Source organism: Narcine bancroftii, chromosome 1, assembly GCF_036971445.1.
Source record: "Narcine bancroftii isolate sNarBan1 chromosome 1, sNarBan1.hap1, whole genome shotgun sequence".
NCBI lineage: Eukaryota > Metazoa > Chordata > Chondrichthyes > Torpediniformes > Narcinidae > Narcine > Narcine bancroftii.
In genome coordinates this window covers 188,816,019-188,838,485 of record NC_091469.1, presented here as the reverse complement: position 1 = coordinate 188,838,485, position 22,467 = coordinate 188,816,019, and the positions used below count along the sequence as shown (strand labels likewise).

General features: G+C 41.3%; 1 long non-coding RNA gene across 5 annotated transcripts in view; it reads right to left on the bottom strand.

The window, feature by feature from the left end:
* Positions 1-22,467, bottom strand: part of LOC138736210 (uncharacterized) — an 82,911-nt gene that overhangs the window by 27,181 nt on the left and 33,263 nt on the right. For 2 of the 5 annotated variants that reach the window (XR_011340155.1, XR_011340156.1), the window contains exons 1-5: positions 21,708-21,825; positions 16,093-16,201; positions 8,378-8,523; positions 2,594-2,702; positions 400-481 (exon numbers count right to left, since the gene is read on the bottom strand). This is a non-coding gene — a long non-coding RNA (uncharacterized lncRNA). Of the gene's footprint in view, positions 1-399; positions 482-2,593; positions 2,703-8,377; positions 8,524-16,092; positions 16,202-21,707; positions 21,826-22,467 lie in introns of those variants that run through there. The other 3 variants (XR_011340160.1, XR_011340158.1, XR_011340159.1) reach the window with 3 other exon arrangements.

Below are 22,467 nucleotides of genomic sequence, written 5' to 3'. Positions count from 1 at the left end.
GAATATAGTAGTGTCATATCATGAACAGCTAAAGTTGCATCTGTATACCTTCAGCGTATACAAGAATGATGAGTGATCTTATTGAAACTCTGGATGTTAAGGGTACAATAAAAGAACAAAAGTTGAAATGTTTGTACAAGTAGAAGAGTATGTTACAAGACTAGGAGGAGGTTAATTAAAAATGGTGCTTGGGAATTTTTTTCTCAAAGTGGCGAATCTCTGGCATTCTGCACCCCAACAGAGGTATTTAAAAAGGACATTATCAATATTTGAAGGAAAATGGAATTGACACCAATGAGGGCCTGGGGCAGATTATATTGAATAGCAGGAGCCTATTGGGAGAGCACACTCCACTGTCAGATGTTGGTTTACAATCTATGTCCTCAAGTGGTTACATACCTCGGCATTTTCTTCTTGTTATTGCATATAAAAATTACTTTCAGAAATTAGGCAGATAAACACTTGCTAGCACAGGCAGTGTCTGTGGAAAGAGAAACAATCAGTAAAATATTCTCTTTCCCTTCAGCAACTTAAAACCAACTTATTGATCTCCCTGGTGTCTTGACCAATATATACCCCAACCAGCATCACAGATTATCTAGTCATTATCACACAGCTGCATGCATGAATCTGCTGATAACAAACCAACTTTTGTTTTTAGTGTTAAAAGGTTGTGAAAATGATCAAGTATAGAGAGGAAGCTTTCAGAAATTCCTCAGTTATTATAACAGAGTTTAAAATTATTTAAATACAACAGAGTTCAGGTAAATATCACCCTGTGCTGGAAATAGGCCCCATGTAACTCCAAACTATTGCAATCAAATTACCGATTCATTTCCACCAACATTAAACTGCTTTAAAGACCAAGCAACATGGAAGAAAGGAAAATGTACTTTGTTTTCATTATGAGCTCTGAGCTGGGAGAATTGTGGATGCAATGTTCTATGTACAAGTCACCTGCTGCCATGCGGCATTAGTCACTGCTTGTGTTTCAGTCCCACAGTTGCTGGATTTAATGACAGCAGCTCTGATTGCTTTCCAACTTCTTTTAAAAAAATCTCAGGTCTGAAGCATTAACTCCAATCCTCTTTCCACAGATGCTACAACGTGCCAAGTTATTTCTATCAAATCCACATGTGGTTTAGCCTGTATTTAACATGCAACAACTTCAGACTGTTGCATCCTCTTCTAGTCTAGTCTACCCTGCTACTCTCCATCATTCCACCAAGCAATCTGTTTACAAGTTTAAATTCCCACTATTTGCTTTATTCGTCTTATAAAACCTACCAATTTTATTCAAGCTTTGGTCAGCTGTTTCAACGTGGCACATTCATACTTGGCTTATTTTGTGCAGTGAAACACAAAGGGATATTGAACAAGGTGATGAACACTTCTGTCATCTGCAAGTCACCCAACACTATCTGCTTGGTTAATTAACATCAATTCCTTGAAACCAAATCTGAAAATTACTTTTTTCTGTGGGCACTAAAGCAGCTTTATGACTGAAGCTGAGAGGTCATTTTAGACACAGCCCACAAGCATCTCATTTTATGCTTTCTGGAAGGTTGATCTCTGCTAATATAAGTCATTCATGATACGACAAGTCCTGAAGCCAGTCCAGCTCTCGAGCTAATTTTATTTTTCCCAATAATCCCAAGAGCAGCAGAAATGCAAGAAGCTAGAGATCTACTCTGAAACAGTTAGTGTGCAGGAGGACTCTTTGGATTGGATTCTCACTGCCCTCAGTGACTGTTAATTTAAGTTGTGTGCCTTCACTCTCTGTAAGTAACCTCTGACATGGAACTTAATATCAGCATCATTCAGACATACAGTGACACAAAATAGCAGTTCCTATCTTTCACTCCATGCCTTCTCAAGGATATAAAGACAATATAAGAACAAGGAATAAATTCCAGTAATAAGTATAGTGTACAGATGCACCAAAATTCTTATATTGCCACAGCCAGGTACATAAGGTACACCTACCTCAGTATGCTAAGACAGAAAACAAGATACTAAATACAAAAAGGATAGAGAAATAAATATTGACAGTTCCAGTAAATGCAAGTGTTTCCACAGTGCAGACATTTTTTGGCAGTCCTGGAGTAGAAAGAAGGGAGCCAAATGAATATAGCTTCTTCAAAGAACCAGCATAGTTACATGGAAGCAAACAGATATATGATCTCAATCGCCCTCAGAACTGGCTAACAGACCAGTCAGGACCTCATCTAGCATTGACTCAAAATGATTTGTTCTAGCAAGCCACATAGTCTTTTGACAAACAAAGTGCAACAAAGCCAGGAATATACCCAGAGACCCACAAAGGAAACAAAAACAGAAAATCCTAGAAAAAGTGAGCAGAGGGAGAAACAGGATTAATACATCCAATCTATGATGTCAAGGGAAACTTTGGTTCAAAGAAAGCCTCATCAAATTAGTGCTGCAAATCTCCAAGGACCACATATGCACCTCTGCCATCAAATTACACAGTTCAATAATCACATTTGAGTAATTTTTTTTTTAAATATCTAACATTTATTTCAAAAGGATGAGGAACAGTTCTTGGCTACAGAAGAACAGACTGATACCTTACCAAGAATTGGTAGTCGGTTCCTTAAAATCCGCTTTCTTCAGAATTGAATACACTTGAAAGGTTCCCATTCATGGGGTTGTCAAGTAAGGTAGCTCTAGATCAGAAACATCTAAAATAAGGACTTCAAGGTTAATTGATAATTATTGAGTGGGAAATGGAATATGTAGGAGCACTTGGATTCATGAAACAATCATTAATCATCAGTTTATTGGACAAAACTAAATTGTCCTTACCACACTTAAAGATTGTGTACATCTCCAAAAACAAAACCATAAAATTACACAATTACTTCAACAGATCAGCTCACTCCAATTGTTATACCAGTGGGATGTGGTTTGAATTCTGTCTCAAGTCCTGCAAAGCTTCTGTTCCTCTTAAACACAAGACTATTGAGCACTAAAGAATTCCAGAAAACAAGCACTCTTGAAGGAAACAGTCAAAAAGGGACTCATGAACAACCCAATGTCTTTTTTTTTAAACCAGAGTTCTGAAACTGCCTTCCTTCACTGAAGATGGTTGTGGCAACCAAGGAGGTTTCTCCCTTCAACTCTAGCAGAATTAACAAATTTCAACAGACATTTTCCATGTTAAGTTGTTTTTCTCATCTTTGAGGCTAACCCGACAAGGTGAAAGAGTTTGTTGTAGACAAAAGAATTGAAAAGGAGAGACACAGCAGATAGCAATTGATCAGGCAATCAAGTTCACCAGTTGAAGGGCAATGAAGTCAGGCGACCCAAGCATCACTATAAAAGTGAGGGAATGGCCATCGAGGGAGGAGGCTGAGTCAGAGTGAAAAGGCTTTGGCAAGAAGAGGCTGAGTGCAGGAGTTGAAAAGGCCACTCTATTTGATGATCAAAAGGGATTCAGCAAGTAGGCACAGGTAAGGGCAGGTTTTAGATATTTTTTTCCTCTAGTCATAGACAGTGGAAATGGCAGCCAAAACAGGGGATTGCACCTCTTGCAGAATGTGGGTCATCAGGGAAGCCAGCTGTGTCCCTGATGACTTAATCTGTGAGAAGTCCATCCAGCTGCAACTTCTGACAATCCGAGTTAAGGAATTGGAGGAATTGAAAAAACTCTGGATCATTTGGGAAGCAGAGGTGGTGATGGACAGGAGTTACAGGGATGCTATTACACCTAAGAGGCAGGAGGAAGATAGGTAGGAAGGTAGGTGACAGGAGAGGGAAAGGGAACAGACACCTCTGTGCTGTTCCCCTCAATAACAAGTATACAACTTTGGACATTGTTGTGGAGGATGACCTACCAGGGACAAGCCGCGGCGATCAGGTCTCTGGCACGGAGTTTGGTCATGTCACTATAATGGGAAGGGAGGAGGGGATTCAATAGTTAGGGGGACCGATAAGATGGTATGTTGCCTCCCTGATGCCAGGGACCAAGATATCTCAGATTGTATTCTTGGCATTCTCCGGAGAGAGAGTGAGCAGCCAGATGTCATGGTCCATGTAGGGACAAATGATGTGGGTAGAAAGGGTAAGGAGGTCCTGCAAGGAAAATTCAGGGAGTTTGGTGCTAGGTTTAAGGACAAGACCTCCAGGGTTGTGAACTCAGGATTGCTACCCATGCTAGTGAGGCTAGACATAGGATAATGCAGCTTAACACATGGCTAAAGACATGGAGCAAGAAGGAGAGCTTCAGGATTCTGGATCACTGGGCTCTCTCTCAGGGAAGATGGGACCTTATCTGACAGAATGGTTTGCATCTAAACTGGGGGAGACTAATATCCTTGTGGGAAGGTTTGCTAGCTGTTCTGTTGGGTTTAAACTAGATTTGCATAGGGATGGGAACCAGAGTGCTAGACCAGATAGAGGAGTGGAGGAGGGAAAAGATGATGTGAAAATTGCATGCACTGTTAAAAGTCAATGGGTTGAATGTGGTGGAAATATTCTCAGGTGCATCTATTTCAATGCAAGAAATATTGTAGGAAAGGCAGACTAGCTTAGAGTGTGGATTGGCATGTAGAATTAAGACATTGTGGCCATTAGTAAAACTTGGTTGAAGGAGGGGCAGGACTGGCAGCTCAATATTCCGGGGTTCCATTGCTTTAGATATGATAGAACGGGGGGGGGGGGCTGAAAGGGGGAGGAGTGGCATTGGTCATCAGGGAAAATATCACAGCTGTGCTCAGGCAGGACAGACCAGAGGGCTCATCTACTGAAGGTCTATGGGTGGAGCTGAGGAACGGGAAAGATATGACCACACTCGTGGGATGTATTATGTATTATAGTCAATGAGAATTGGAGGACCAAATCCGTGGAAAGATAGCAGACAGCTGCAGGAAACAAACTGTAATAGTAGGAGATTTTAACTTTACACATATTGACTGGGACTCCCATACAGTAGAAGGCCCAGATGGTTTGGAGTTTGTTCAATGTGTTCAGGGAAATTTTCTATATCAATATATAGAGGTACCAACCAGAGAGAATGGAATAGTGGATCTCCTATTAGGGAACGAGGCAGGACAGGTGACAGAAGTATGTGTAGCGGAACATTTTGGGTCCAGTGATCATAATGCTTTTTGTTTTGGGTTAATTATGGAGAAGGATAGGTCTGGGCCTCAGGATGAAATTCTAAATTGAAGCAAGGCCAATTTTGAGGAATGAAAAGGGAGTTAGAATGTGTGGATTAGGACAAGTTGTTTTCGGGCAAGATATGTGAGGTAAGTGGAGGACCTTCAAAGGTGAAATTTTGAGTGTATATTCCTGTCAGGATTAAAGGCACGGTTAGCAGGCACAGGGAACCTTGGTTTTCAAGGGATAGTGGAGATTTGGTTCGGAAGAAGAGAGGTGTACAGCAGGGATAGGCAACAAGGAGCAAATAAGGTACTTAAGTAGAAAAATGCAAGAAAAACCTCAAGAAAGAAATCAGGAAGGCAAAAAAAAAGACACAAGATTGCTTTGGCCAACAATGTGAAGGAAAATTCTAAGGGTTTCTACAGGTTTATTGAGAAAAAAAGGATAGTAAGGGATAGGTGTGATGCCAGAGGATTGGAGGGTAGCTCACGTTGTTCCGATGTTTAAAAAAGGCTCCAAATGTAACCCTGAAAATTATAGGCTGGTGAACCTGATGCCAGTAGTACATAAATTATTAGAAGGTGTTCTAAGAGTTCAGATATACAAGCATTTGGATAGCAGGGGCTGATGAGGGATAGTTCATGGCTATGTGCATTGTAGGATGTGTTTAACCAAACTTAGAGTTTTTAGAAGAGGATATCAAGAAAGTTGTCAAAGGAAAGGTAGTGAATATTGTCTACTTAGACTAGTAAGGTCTTTGACAGGTCCCACATGTGAAGTTAGTCAGGAAGGTTCAGACGCTAGGTATTCATGGTGAAGAACTAGTGAACTGGATTCTACAATGGCTGGATGGGAGAAGCCAGGAAGTAGTGGTGGATAATTTATTTTCAGACTGGAGGCCTGTGACTAGTGGTGTGCCTCAGGGATTAGTGCTGGGATCATTGTTGTTTGTCATCTAAATCAATGCTCTGGATGATAATGTCGTAAATTGAATCAACAAGTTTGAAGATGATACTAAGTTTAGAGGCGTTGTGCGCTGCCAAGAAGATTTTCAAAATTTGTAGAGGGATCTGGACCAGCTGGAAAAATGGCAGATGGAATTTAATGTAGACAAGTGTGAGGTGTTGCATTTTGGAAGGACAAACCAAGAATGGACATACACAGTAAATGGTAGTGCACTGGGGAGTGTGGTAGAAAAGAGATCTGGGAGTTCAGATACATAATTCCCTGAAAGTGGTGTCACAGGTGGATAGGATTGTAAAGAGAGCGTTTAACATATTGCCCTTCATAAATCAAAGTATTGAGTACAGGAGTTGGGATGTTATGTTAAAAGTTGTATAAAACCTTGGTGAGGCCAAATTTGGAGTTTTGTGTGTAGTTTTGGTCACCTAACTATAGGAAAGATATCAATAAGTTTGAAAGAGGGAAGATTTACTGGGATTTTGTCCAGACTTCAGGAAATGAGTTAAAGGGAAAGGTTAAATAGGTTAAGGCTTTATTCCCTGAAATGTAGAAGAATGAGGGGATATTTGATCAAGGTATTTAAAATGATGAGTGAGATAAAGTAAATGTAGGTAAGCATTTTCCACTGAGAGTAGTTGAGATACAAACCAGGGGACATGTGTTAAGGGGAAAGGTTTGGAGGGAACTTTAGGGGAAACTTCTTCACACAGAGAATGGTGGGAGTGTGGAACAAGCCTCCAGCTGAAGTGGTGAATGCGGGCTCAATTTTTAACATTTAAGAAGAATTTGGACAGGTACATGGATGGGAGAGGTATGGACGGCTATGGACGATGCAGGTCAGTGGGATGAGGCAAAAATAAATGGTTTGGCACAGACTAGAAGAGTCAAACGGGTTTGTTTCTGTATGGTAATGTTCTATCAGTTGGGGGAGGGCCCGAGAGATAGGAGAGAAATTAGGGAAAGCAGGAACTTGTACGTGGATTGGGATGGGAAGAAATGATCTAATAGTGTCTGTCTTACTGACAGAATCTGAATTCTTTGTGCTTATTTTTGGAGACAACAATAGAGTCAAGGCTTATCTTTACATTCCAGCCTGACCCTTGAACCAGCTTTAGCAGAACCCAACATATTCCATCCATGTCTGATAGTGAATGGCAAAGATACTTAGCTAAACATCCATATCACATCTGCACTCTGGACGGAGCAGAGACTAGGGTGCATAAGGACAATTGGGAGAGCCAAGGATTTAAAGATAGATGTAATGTTGTGGCAGGATAGATGAATAGTAGTAGAACTGCCGTGGTAAAGGGAGAGTTATAGGTTAGGCAGGTAAAACTGGAAGGGAGCTTTCACTTGGCATGGGCAGTGATGCAAGGAAACGACTGAAGATGAGAGCCACACACAGATAAATTACACCACATAATGGTTAATAAAGTTCATTTTAAAAAGCAATGATTCAACACAAATCTACACTAAATTGAATAAATATTCCAAGGAGCATTTGCAGGGCTAAGGGGAAAGTTCACAAAATTTGCGAGAAATGTATCTAATTGGACACAATTATAAAAGGAGCTACAATTAACCAAATAGCCTCTCATTCGTTAAATATTCAACCATTACAAGCAAGGCTTGTACCATCACTGCATCTTCTGCACACCACAGAAATAAAGCTTCTGAATACTTCAGTTCAAACTCACACTGTCTCTTTGTACCCAGTTATTCAATGGGCCAGTGTATACAAAGCTGAAGCATAGAAATACACTTCAATAACTCCTGCAGAGTCATAGAAACCATTGAAAGTTGTGGTCAGTCTCCTCACACAGCTCAGTCACTGCCCATGCATATCCCAATACCATTCCTCAATGTACCTGCCTTCATAATCTGACACTCCAGATAACCAATACTTTGTCCAATCTTCACGTGTTCAAATTTATGGGGATTCACATCACAATTTTGCCCACACCAGATAACTGTACACCGTACTCCCCACTCTTTAACAGTTTCACACACACAAGTGGATTATTTTATCAGTGATGTTTTCAGATTGACATTGGTGTCTCCTAGTCCAAAAAAAGTAGAGAATAAAATCCTTGCTGCCACTCACAATGAGATGAATAAGTCGACAAAATCGACAGTCGCCTCCTTTATCTCTCTAGTTTATTTCCACATTAAAAATGGCACACTAGACTCAATTATCTCACCTGCATGTATCAAAATATGGTGCAGAGGTAAAATGTGGCTTTCAAAGCTCCACCATCTCATCAGAAACCCAGAATATGCACTCACTGACCTTGAAACCTGTACCACTTCCAATCTTCACTTTGGCTGGAAATGTTAGACAGCTTTTTACAAAAATCAACCTGTTCTTCTCTTCACTGGATAGAGGAGCATTGAAACTCCATCATTTCTGGTGTGGTTTCAATATCTAGAAGAAATCTAATCAATGAATATAGTGAGTTTCAATTTTTTTTAAATAAAGGAGCACAAAGTGAGCTACCTCACTGACCATTCCATGCCATGTAACAGCATCTTAGTGCACAGGACTTCATTATTTCTGATTTGGCACCTGTACAATAAAATAAATATTTGGGAAAAGTACCTAGCCTGACAGGAAAGCCAGTTTTCCTGCTGTACTTTCCTGAGATGATTTTTTGGATCAGTCTGCAAGGCTTAGATCAATGTGAATGATCCAGGACAATATCCAGAGATCTTCCAATGACCTGGCCAACAATTGTTGCTTAATCAACATCATCACATCAGCAATAAAAGCATCTGGAAATGGCCACCTCACAGTAAAGAGACTGTTAGGAATGTTTGAAAACAGGAGAGTACACCAGGAAAAGTTGCTTGTGGTAGGAGGAATGGTAACCAAAGGAAAGATTAAATCAGCAGTGGAAGTGATGAGGAAAATTGATTTTACTCAATGTGTTGGATGCACTGCCTGAAAGCAGGGAAGCACATTGAATGGTTCACACAGCCTTGCTCTCTATTGCAAGATTTAATGCCCAATGCTTAAGCTTCAAAGGCGTGAGAAGTCTTTCAGATATTTTGGTGTATTATGATAGTTCACGACCAGGTATGCAATCAACATGATGGTTCTCAAGTCAGTAATAGATCACCAGCAACACGAGGCACATATGGGCAAGAGATCAAAACCATAACTAACCACAAGTAAACCTTGAATTGAAGACAGTGATGCCTCCTTTCTGGACAGACTGAACACCTTCCATGCACAGATTGATGAGAAGAACAGGATGACATCGAAGAAAGCTCCGTGTCCCCCTGATGAATGGGACCCCTGCATAGCCACAGCCGAGGTGAGGAAGGCCTATCCAAGGTGAACCTCCACGAGGCAGCACATAACATACCTGGTTGGGTACTGAAGGACTGCGCAGACCAATTGACAGAGGTCTTTACAGACATTTTCAACACCTCATTGCAGCAGTCCATCATTCCTGCAGGGTTCAAGACCATCATCCCAGCACCCAAGAAGATGATAATAACAGGTCTCCATATCTATCGCCCTGTGGTCCTGTGGCACTGACCTCCACCATTATGAAATGCTTTGTGCGTCTGATGATGGAACACATCAAAGCACACTTCCCAGATATGCTGGACTCATTTCAATTCCCCTATAGAAGGAACAGTTCCACTGATGATGCTATAGCCTCATCCCTTCAACTCATTCTTGACCCTCCTGGAGAGCGACGCCTCATATGCCAAGCTGCTTTTCATCGACTTCTGCTAGGTATTTAATACGATCATTCCCCAGAAGCTGAAGGAGAATCTGTCCTTGCTGGGACTCAACACCCCTCTCTGTAACTGGATCTTGGCCTTTCAAACAGAAAGACCGCAGTCTGTCCAGGTCGGTAGCAGAACACTGAGCACCGTCACACCTCAGAGCTGTGTGCTCAGCCCTCTTCTGTTCACGTGACTGACCCGAGACTGTATCGCCAGATCCAACTCTAACAGTGTCATCAAATGTGCAGATAACACAACAGAAATTGGCCTCATCAGCAACAACGATGAGTTGCACTACAGAGAAGTGGAAAATCTCATGATTGGGTGTGAGAATAACAACCAGATCTTCAATGTGGACAAGACAAAGAAGATGATCATGGACTTCAGGAACTTCTGCCCTCCAATGCACAATAATAACTGTAGTGGAAAGAGTAGAGAGCACTGTTCCTTGGAGTCCACTTAACCTATCATTTGCACACACTCACTTGTCAGGAAGTCGTAACAGCAACTGCACTTTTTGAGAAGACTGAAGTGGGCAAGGCTACTGCCGCTATCATGTCAAACTTCTACAGGATCTCTATCGAGAGCGTCCTGGCCGGCTGCAACACAGTGTAGTATGGTTGCGGCAGAGAAACGGATCTGAGGTCAATCCACAGGACCATAAGAGTGGCAGAGAGGATCACTGGAGTTTCCCCGACATTGACATGATTTAGTGGGATCGTTGTCTGAAGAAGGTTCATTGTGGAACTCTACCACCCTGCACACATCATCTTTCAGCTATTCCCGTCAAGTAAGAGATATAGGAGTATCAGAACCAACATCACCAAGCGGAGAAACAGCTTCTTCCCATGGGCAGTGAGAATGCTGGAATATCAAAGGAACTGCTCACATTAACCAACTGAGAAATAACATTTATTTATTTATATGCTGTTGTATAGGACAACCCCGAAACTTAAAAATGTCACCTTAAAATCAGGATCATCTTATATAAAGAGTATAAGATTCTTCCCTTGACGACAAAGTCACAATACTGCTGCCATCTTCCCGCTATTTCTGACGCAATTTCACGCGTGCCCTGTTAGTTTTTTGTGCAGCCTCAGTGCGGGGTCCATCCACCACGTCAGCTCTGTACAGGCTTTAAATGGCCTGTTACAGGAGCCAAAAGTGGTTTATTTTAAAATTTCCAAATAAAATTTAAACCTTTGAATAATAATTTGTTATTAAAATATTGTGATTTGGCTTTTAACAGCATTCACTGGTCAGAGATAAGTGCCAGATTTGGAGGCCTGACTTATACAAAGGGTATACATGTATATCCCGCTTTATGAAACTAGAGCGTTCCTACGGAACCTTTTGTAAGCCAAAATGGCATAAAGCAAAGAAGCGATTACCATTGATTTCTATGGGAAAAATTTTTGAGCATTCCCAGACCTAAAAAAAACCCACCAAATCATACCAAATAACACATAAAACCTAAAATAACACTAACATACAGTAAAAACAGGAATGATATGATAATTAGACAGCCTATATAAAGCAGAAATAATGTATGTGCAGTGTAATTTCACTTAGCAGAATCAGGAAGACAGTGAGTTTTGACAGCCCCGCTGGCTGCTCTGTGATAGCTCCACCAACCACTTTTTTCATACAAGCAAAAATCCTTTCTTAAAAGCGAACACAGGTTTCTTCGTAAAAAGCGAATTTGCATAAGGTGAGTATTTGTATCTGGAATATAAATTTAAATTTAGACATACAACACGGTAACAGGCCATTTTGCCCCATGAGTCTGTGCCACCCAATTAACCCACACCACCAGTACGTTTTGAATGATGGGAAGAAAACGAAGCTCCGAAGAAAACCCACACAGACATGGGGAGAATGTGCAAACTCCTTACAGACAGCGCGGGATTCGAACCCAATTCCTGATCACTGCCGCTGTAAGGGGTTAAGCTAACCACGATACCAATTGTGCCACCCACTGTATATGAATACTTCTGTTGCATATGTATTGTTTGTTTATAAGTGTGTTATGTTTAATTGTGTGTCTGCAAGTTTTGCTCCGAGTACCAGAGATCATTGTTTTGTCAGAATGTACTTGTGCAATCAGATAATTATAACTTGATTTGATAGCTCTAGCCAAAATGGGCATCTGTTAGCCCAGTTAACTGTAAGCAACTTATTGCAGACCCATTTCCAAAATCAAACCCCAGTGGGTACGAGCGATGATTCCATGGGGAGTTTGGTGCTTGTCATAATTCCTCCAAGCCTCCCACTCCTACCAATTTCTTACCTATTGCTCTTTAGTTGGTTTGCAGCTGAGCATGCTGGGGAAATGTCCATCTAGGCAAACTCACACACTGCACCTGGCTTAAAAAAGCAAACCTAACAATTCTTGAGGGAGAGTGGGAGGAAGGCCCAGGGAAGGAGCCATCTTGCCTCCTCTTGATGTACATCAGGTGGTGATGTCCACTTGTCACAGAGGATCAGAACTGCCAGGTCTGCACTTATAAATGATTCAATGCCAGTGCTTGTGAAATCAAACTCTTATCAAAACATTTGCCTTAGCGATATCAGTTCTGGTGTATTGGAATGGCATGTACAATATCCCATGCTAATTCTAATCTCATGATTCCCCAATTTGCTTTTCCCCCAATCCATCCTCCCATACTCCCAACTCTGATCCTGCCCTGCTAATCTCTATTTCCTCTACCCTTTCCATCCCTGACCACTCTTTGCCATCCTTGTCCTCAGGGTGACCCCATTCTCTTGCTCAAAACCTCCTAACCTTATATATGTATCACAAGGTAAGCAATGCCACATCTGTGCAGACAAGGTCAAGCTTGGTAGATTCATTATCTCAACTTTATTTAAATGCTCTCTCATACAAGCAGGAGTGTTTAAGAAGTGACACAGACTAGGTTGTTAGATCAATTCTTGCTTGGAGACTGTGAGTTGGTGTTTTTGATGTGCTCCGTCAGTCCCTGTGATTGGGTTCGGGGCTCACTGGAGTTGGATGTTTCAGTAACTGTTCTCATTAGGCCCTTTCAAGCTGCCGTGTAAGATGGGGTTAACTGGGCAAGTTGCCTGGTTAGTGCCCCACTCATGTGGCAGCTTGAAAGGTTCTGACCCAGTCAGTGTGGTCCAAATCCAACTGGGTCCCTGACCTACCTCAGGTCATTGGGGAACCCAGTTAAACTTACCTAGGTTGCATCCACCGGCAGCTTGAAAATGAAAAGGCCAACCCGGTTGTTCCGGTGATGTCAGTGCTTGCATTCGTGCATCACCAGATTGCATCTACTGAAATGCAGCACAGTACTTACATCCTGCTGCTCCTCCGATAGCTGCAGCGTTCGCCTGACAGCGATGGTCACAACAGTTGCCTGCTGTACTACAGCACAGCAGAGTTGCTTAGCCAGCATCTGAAGATCGTTTCCAGTAAGTGCATGGTGTGTCATTCAATGCATCATCGCGGGGGCAGGATCCCCCTTAAATTGCCGGGTTAGCGATTTAATGCATTGATCCCCCTGCAGCTTAAAACGTGCTGGAAGTACTTTTGCCCCACTAATTGCACCTGGGTGCCAGGAGGGCTACCCAGGTGCTGCAGTTTAAAAATGCCTTTGACAGCACCTAATAGCCTGATTACACCTGAGATTTTCTGATCTCAGAAGCTAAGCAGGTCAGTACTTGGACGGGAGACCGCCTAGGGACACCAGGTGCTGTCGGTGTCTGGAAACAAAGTGGCAATGCTCTGCCTGCCTTACGTAGACAAAAGTTAGAGAATTTCATGTATATTACATTCTAAATGTAGTATTACTTGACAATCATGGGACCTTTAACTTTTACCTTTACTATGGCACTGAGTCAGTCAGTCTGAGATAGAAAATGATGGAAGCAAACTTCTATTGTCTCCTGTGGCTCTGGACTTTAAAAGCCTGTGAGTGACTCATATCTCCTGTCTGTTATTTGAAACCTATTCTTTAAACCATTAACTTGTGATTTATGCCACCCTCTGGTGATTTGTTTGCATTTGTTATTTATCTTTGCATTTTTTTTATTTTTGAGCCAATAAAATTGATGCAAAGGCCAGGTATCCAATATACTGTTATAGTACCACCAGATTTTCCAGGATCTTCAGTGGCAGATGAATTAATGGTGCAGCACTGAGATCAGCCTCCACAGAGGCCTGGCATTTATTGCAAATTGGCATTGATAGAACATCTCCTACAACCTCAAGGCATCTTAATGCATTTTGGAGTCGATGAATCATCCACAACGTGGCCAGGTGACAGCTCACAGCACTGCACCACAAACACTGTGATAAAGGTTATGTGAGGTCAGACAGATATAATACCGGTTCCTCTCTCAAGAGAAACTTCCTTTGTTTTCATCACCAGAAAAGGGCAGAAAGAGCTTTGGCAAGAGGACCACTGTTCCATTATTTAAATTAAAATTTAAAAATTTGGATTTAAATTAAATGATTTTAAAAACAATTAAATTTTTAAATTTAGATATACAGCAGAAAAGGGCAGAAAGAGCTTTGGCAAGAGGACCACTGTTCCATTATTTAAATTAAAATTTAAAAATTTGGATTTAAATTAAATGATTTTAAAAACAATTAAATTTTTAAATTTAGATATACAGCACGGTAACAGGCCATTTCGGCCCCTGAGACAGTGTGGCCAAATTTACACCCAGTTAACCGCACCCCCAGTACATTTCAAATAGTGGAAGGAAACCGGAGCCCCTGGAAGAAGCTCACGCAGAGATGGGGAAGAATGTACAAACTCCTTACAGACAGTATGGGGTTTGAACCCTGGTACGGTCCTGATCGTTGGCGCTGTGAAGGTGTGCTAACTGCTATGCCAACTGTGCCGCTGCATGACCTCCCTCACGATCAGCCTTCATCTTATAGTCTAGGATTCAATGCACAACCTTCTGATTCAAATACAAGAGGAAAACCAGAGCCTTGTTTCAATTAAAGAAAATTAAATCATTTTGAAAATTGCTACAGTGCATGATGCAATCAGTCTTAATCCCTCTCAAAGCAGTCTAGGTTGCAGGCTATGACTTACCATATCAGAGCATTAAAAGCAACAGTGTGGAATGAGGCTAGTGAGTTGGAAATGAAAACACACAACTCACAGGTGTAAGGTTCACCTGAATATTGTTCCACTTAAATGCATGCTGGAAGATTCCTGTGGACAGCACAGCTAGCAATTCCTGGAACTGGCTGGGATTCTGCAGCTTCAATCTGAATCCCTCATTCTCCGGCATTGCACAGCCCCCAATACCTGCAACTCTACTTGTTACTATTGGATTACAACAGTGCTTGACCACAAGACCATAAGATAGAGGAGCAGAAGTAGGCCATTTGGCCAGTCACGTCTGCTCTGCCATTCCACCATGAGCTGATCCATTCTCCCACTCAGCCCCACTTCTCCCCATAACCTTTGCTACCCTGACTATTCAGATACCTATCAATCTCTGCCTTAACTACACCCAATAACTTGGCTTCCACTGTGACCCGTGTTAGCAAATTCCAGAGGTTAACCCAGTGATTCTCAACCTTTTTCTTTACACTCACATACCACTGTAAGAATTCCCTATGCCATTGGTGCTCTGTGATTAGTAAGGGATTGCTTAAGGTGGTATGTGGATGGAAAGAAAAAGCTTGAAAACCACTGTTTTAATCACACCTAATTGACTGGTTATGTGCACGGCTTCATAACTCCAAAGGAAATGGGCCAAGGACAATTTTTCTCAAGCAAAATATTTCAGTAACAATTGATTCTCAACCTTCCCTTCCCACTCACATGCCTCCTATGGCATAGCACCTATGGCATAGGGATTAATTAAAGTGGTATGCGAGTGGAAAGTAAAAGTTTGAGAACCACTGGGTTAACCACTCTGGCTAAAGAAATTCCTCTGCATTTCTGTTTTAAATGGGCACCCATCAACTCTGAAATTGTGCCCTCTTATCCTAGACTCCCTTACCATGGGAAACAGCTTTGCCACATCTACTCTATCCAGGCCTTTCAACATTTGAAATGCTTCTATGAGGGGGCACCCTCACATTCTTCTGAACTCCAAAGAAGAGAATCCAAGAGCCCTCAAATGTTCCTTTATTCCAGGAATCATTCTTTTGAGTTTTATCTTAAACCTCTCCAATGCCAGCACACTTTTTCTTTGGTTGGTGCAGAGTCTGTGGTTGAAACAAGAGAAACAGAGGAGGGGGCTGGAGAACAAGGAATGCTCTTCTCTTACCGGACCTTACACAATCCGAAGCATTTCAATGGCAAGAAGGTTCTCAGAAGAGAAGTTGTGCTGCTCTATTAAATATACAGCAGCCAATCCGTGGACAGCAACTGCAAACCTAAAATAATAATAATAAGCAGATCATTGTTTTTTATTTAAAAAAATCTTGGATGGAGAGGAGGAGGGGTGAACACAGCACCACAAAAAAATAAACATAAACTTTCATAAAGTTGAAGATTTTTCATCACAATCCAACCACAATTTTAAGGGATATATTAGATGATTGGTTGGATATTTATTCCTCAAGATTTGTAAGGCATTTGTTACCATGATTAATGAATTCAATGGCTATATTGATATATTCAGGTGTCTGCCTTCTTTAAAAAAATTCATCTTAACAAAAGCCCCAGGCTTGAAACATTGGTTAGCCTTTACTTCCCATGGATGCTGCATGGTCTGGTGAGTTACTCCAGCAGATACGTGTATGGCATACAGACGCACTACTTTCTCCAGTGAAGAGATCCTCAGCAAGGGAGAACAATTTGAGCAACTGCCTTTTAACCACTTCACTTATCTATGTGAACACAATGAACATGGGATGGAGGGATCATTTTTATCCCATTGGTTACACAAGGGTAAAGATGAACAGTTACTTTATTAACAAAATTTCACCTTCAAACTTTAATTCAAACCCCCCCCCCCTTTTATAACAATGCCCACTGGTTAATATACACATTTCTATAACAGTGTAAAACTGATAAATTCCCCAGCCTAAATATGACATACATAATCAAAGTCTAAGTTATATTTCCAACCAGCCAACAGAAAAAAACACATAAGACTCACAAAACTTAGATACCAATCGAAGTAAAGATCATAAACAAAATTCAGTTTGTTTGGTAAACTGAAACCAAAAGATCTTTTAGAGAGAGAGCACAAAATTCAAAGTGTTTTTTTTTGTGTTGCTCGCAGAGAAATAAATAAATAAATAAATAGATAAATGGCTTGGTCCGGATCCTTCTGGCTGCCTTTGGAATCTTCTTTTTTTTTTAAATGCCCAACATTCCAAACTGCCTCTTAGACAACGACTCATGCTTGAGTTTCCTTTCATTCTACAGCCACACCCAGTCGTGGTTTGTCTTCCAAGTCCAGAAATTTCTAGATCATCTTTTGCACATGCTCACTCTCTCTCAATCTCAGCAGTCCACCTTCACCTTGGCTCTTAAAGGCAAACTGTCACTTTTTAACTAAAACCACACAATACATAGGTCAATACACAACACATAACTCTGTAACATGTGTATTACCCGCCAAGATAGGTAGAATCAGAGCCAATGCATTTCGCATCCACTCCTGGGTTTTCTTGGTTCAGTGTGAATGGCCTGAGCTGGCTTTAAAGACATGCTAATTAAATGGGATCGCTGTGTAAAAGGGGTAATGGGCTGTTCAGGAGCAAAATTAGGAAGCACTTTTCAATACACAGATACAAAGATCATTGAGGGCTATCATGAAGGACATTTACAACACTCGTTGCAGGCGAAAGGCAATAAACATTGTGAAGGACTCCACAAATCCCTCAAGTAAACTGTTCTCCCTTCTGCTATCTGATAGGAGGTGCTGCAATACTCGGGCACTTGCATCCAGATTGGGCAACAGCTTTTTCCCTAAGCCATCAGACTCTTGAACTCCCAGAACATTTGGAGATAGGGTACTATGGACTGTAACTTATATTTATGTCAATGCGCTCCGTGGTCCTGGGAAATGCTACCTTGCCGTTACCATGTGAGCACAGTATGAATGATAAATAAAGGTGACTGGACTTGAAAATATGAACCTTACTCCCTTCAAACTTGTGACAAATGCAGAATATAATATTAGATTTTCAAAATTGCCTTTTTTAAATAATACTTCAGGTAGGAAAATTAAAGGTTAATGCAAATCCAGACAAATGTATTTAAGCAGATAAAGGGAGACTATGCTGAAAAGACTGAAAGATTTCTTCCTCTTTCTGATCAGCCCTCAGTCTCACCTCCTGTGGCTCTGGTGAACAAAGTCACTGGACGCTAAAGCAAACAGAATCTTCTAATTTCAGCCAATGAAGTGCTATGCTCACCATACCTTACCTGAAACTCCCCCGCACTACAAATCTGCTCTCCTATTGAAACAGCTTTTCAAATGCAAATTGTTATGGGTACAAAGGTCAGTCCTTGCCAACATTTCAACTGAGCACAAAACTGTAAACACAGAGCCATCCTGTGGCATCCGTCAGTACTGTAATACAAAGCACTTTGTTGCTGTTTAGATGTCCCAATGATAAGAAAACACAGAAAAGATGGTGGGCAACATGTGCAGAACTTTTTTCTGCATCTGTGCCTTGAGTTCTTCCGTCATATTAATCTATTTTAAATAAATAGGTTAACAGGTCCAGAGCAAGGAACATCATTAGTGTGGAGTGAAACACAACAGTCTGCAGACAGTGATTGAAGTAAACACCATTGGTGATTACGAATGAATTTGTCAGTTGCAATCCCAGTCCTTATAATGGTGAGACAAAAGAAACTGCAGATGCTGGATTCGTGAGTAAACAATGTGGAGAGAAACGGACAGTGTTTTGGGTCAGGAACCCCTCTCAAGATTTGAAAAAGGAGCCCCAGCAAAACATTGACTGTCCGTTTCTCTCCATCAATGCTGCCTGATCCACTGAGTCCTTCCTGCTTCACATCACGTGCTCAATATTATAAAGCATAAAAGACTATGAAGTGGAAATAAATCTCTGGCACTTGAGGCACCACCATCCATTTCCCTGTCTTTAGAAAGGAGGTATGCAAGATGCAAAATATAAGCTTGTAACACAAGTTCAAAGAAATGTTATCAAATTTGTATGCAAGAAAATATTGTACCTCCTCACTGAGTTCTTTGACTGAGATCCACTAGTATTAGTGAGGTGATCTTGTCTACCCACCACTAAATACTGCTCATTTCCGCTGGCATGACTCAAATAAATACTGTGTGTGTTGTACTGCATGACTTGGTGGTACTTTTTGTGCCTTGACAGGAGCACGGCTATCACAATACATCCCTGAGATTCTTTTTCCTGCGGGCGAGGCAGAATTACAACTTATTGGTAGTCCAAAAAAAAAATTGTACTCAATGTACACGTAAACAAATAATGAACTGCAAACTGTGCAATACAGAGAGGAAAAAGATGACTAAAGTGCAAGAGTCCTTAAATAAGTCTGCTGTTGAGGAGTAGCAGCTATTCCTGAACCTGGTGGTGCCAATATTGTGACACCTATACCTTTCCAAATGTTACCAGTGAGAACAGAGCTGGGTGGTGTGGATCCTTGATGATTGCTACTGCCCTCCGACAGCAGCATTCCCTGTAGATGTTCTTGATGGTGGGGAAGGTTTTGCCTGTGATGTCCTGGGCTGTGTCCACTACCTTTTATAGGCTTTTACAATCAGGGACCAAATATCAATTAAAATCCAAGTCAAATAAATATTCACAATTTATCTTCATAAATAGACTTTCAGTTTTTAAATGATCTTGGGTGTTTCGGCATTTCAAAATCTCTTCAGAACTTAATTCTCATCAATGCACAGCAGACTGAGTCAGTAGGGAAAAAACACCTCTAGAAGTCTGCCAGTCATTCATCACTTGGCCCAAGGTGGGAGAAGAGCCCACCAGCATTACACCAAATCTCACCCCCTGTACAACCGGTTCCTAAAGCAGCATTGGTGGTGCTTGTTATTGAGTGTAGCTCTGCTGTTGATGCCCAAAAACTTCAACTTGTTTTTTTTCTAGCCTTTCAGTTTATTGCTGCTGGTTTGCAACTAATTAAATGATATTTGAGCACACAGAGTATTTAGTCACAGGCAATAATCCCAGGTAATCAGTCAGATAATGTGCAAGTTAGAGGGAACAGGGATAGTTTCCAGAGGTGAAGTATTATGTCCGTGGACAAGTAACATCATTAGGTGGAGAAACCTCCAAGTTCCTTCCATGCAGAAATGTGTGTGGGGAGCTCAAATATCATTCAGGTCCCCTTCACCACAGCCAATGGAGAGGACTGGAGAGCAAGAGGTTTTGAAGGCAAGTAATATACACAAATCAACATTAGGACAGACCCTTTTAATTTTTTTTTAATATTTTGAAAATTTTCCATCAACATGCAGTCAAAATGAAGAATAATTTTAAAAAATCAATATCCATAATATTAACAATATATACCATGTCGGTATTAAAGAAAGTGAGAAAAAAGAGTGAACGTGTGATTTAATTAATATAAAGAAAAAAATTACAATGATACTACAAAAATGCAAATTCAATGTCCACGTTGAACCAAAGGGGAAAAAAGATAATAAAAAAAGATACAGAGAGAAAGAAGAACAAAATAAAAGGAACCCTCTCCCTCTCCCCCACCCAAGAAACAAGAAGCAAAAAGAAAAAGTAGGAAAAGAGAAATAACAGGAAAAAGAAAAGATTGACTTCAACTCGGATAAACCCCACTTCCATCAAGGGATAAATAACCTGACGTGTCTAAGGTCCTCAGCGATGCGAGCACCAGAGGGAAGAGTTAAAAGTGGGGAATCGTTAAAGATTTACCTTGATGTACCTGAGGTATGAATTCCATATTCTTGAAAATACATCCTATCTGTTTCTGAGCTAAAAGGTGATCTTCTCCAGGGGAACACACATGCATTTCTATCTCACTGTGATCTAAACCTAGTTGGGAATCAGATTTCCAAGTAACTGCTATGCATTTCCTGGCCACCGCTAAAGTGAGCTTAACAAATTTGATAGACATTTTGACAGTATCATTTTAAGTCTTGCATCTTCTAAATTCTCCAATAAAAATAATTCAGGTGCCTGAGGGTATCGAATTCCAGTAATTTTTTTTCAGGCGATTACCCAAATCTTACCAGAGAGGCCTCACCAGGGCATGACCAGGCTGAATGCAAGAAAGTACCTATTTCTTGAACACATCAAAAACATTGGCTTGATATTTCTGATTGAACTTTTATGGAGTAAGGTATAGCTGATGACAGATGTTATATTGCACCAGCCATACCTTACATTAATCTTGTTAATCATACTGTCCTGACATATGTCGGACCAGCAAAATGGATACATTTCTGCACCCAAATTTGATTCCCACCTTTGTCTTGATTTATCAAGCCCTTGTTTAGGGGCTCCTGCCTGAAGTAAGGAATACACTTTTTAAATAAATTTTTTTGTGGTCCCCTTTTGAACCAGAGTCTCTATTTCGCTACACTGTGGTAAGGTTAGTGCTGGACCGAATTTGTCCCTTAAATAAGATCTTAACTGATGATAGCAGAAAAAAAGATGTACGATATTTAAAATTCCATATTTATTCCTAATTTACTCAAATGTCATAAATTGTCCCTGCACATAACAAGCCTCAATACACTTTTTAAAATTATTTTGTTTATAAATTTAGAACAACATAAAAGAATATACATGATTAAAAATAATACAAATCAATAAAAATATGTGGCATATAAAGAGAAAAAAACCCTATATACCACCCCTCCCACCTCTATCCCCCCAACCAAAATTTTTTTAAAAAGAGAAAGGGACAAGAAACTCTCAACAGAAGTACCTGTTACTTTAAAGTTTCTTTAGTATGCATTTCCTTTATGGAGAATGGGAATGACAGAGCTTAATTTAAATATTTACACCTGTGGTGGTGTGAGCAGTGGAAGAAACACAACCACCATGTTGAGGGCTGTTTTTATTCAAATTCAGTGCGCCCCTATAAGGGCAACATGAGCTCAGTCACCTGGTGCATTTTGACATCATAATCGCTGCCCAGGGTGCACACTGGAAAGGATGCTGGAGTCAAAGAGAAACCTCTGACAACGCCATTTCCCCATGGCTGCCCCGCCACGTGGCGATACAAGCGGGGCTGGTTTGCCATGAGGATGTGCGCCGCCACACAACCCTCCCCAGAATCGGCTACGCGTCCTGTCGCTTTGGCGGCCGGCCCCGGCGCTTGGGCGTGGCCATTGGCTATGATAAGTCCAGATGGGCCACCTTCAGGCAGTCCACCGTAAAATGTTCCTCTCTCCCCCCAACGTCCAGGGTGAAGGTTCCACTTTGTATGGCCCCTCGTACGGTCGCTGTAGAGGTGCAGCTTATGGTCCCCTTCTCACGAAAATGAACTGGGCCGAGTTGAGCTCTTTGGGAGATGTAATGGCCGGGTGCCGTGGCATGCCGGGGGTGGGGGAACTAGAGATGCCAGTCGCCTGCGTAGGTATGCTAGCAGGTTTTTGTCAGTGGCTGTGGTGTCAGGGTCTGGACCGAAAAAGTCATAAATTCCCGGCAGGGAAAATGGTGCGCCTAAGACCATCTCTGCTGCT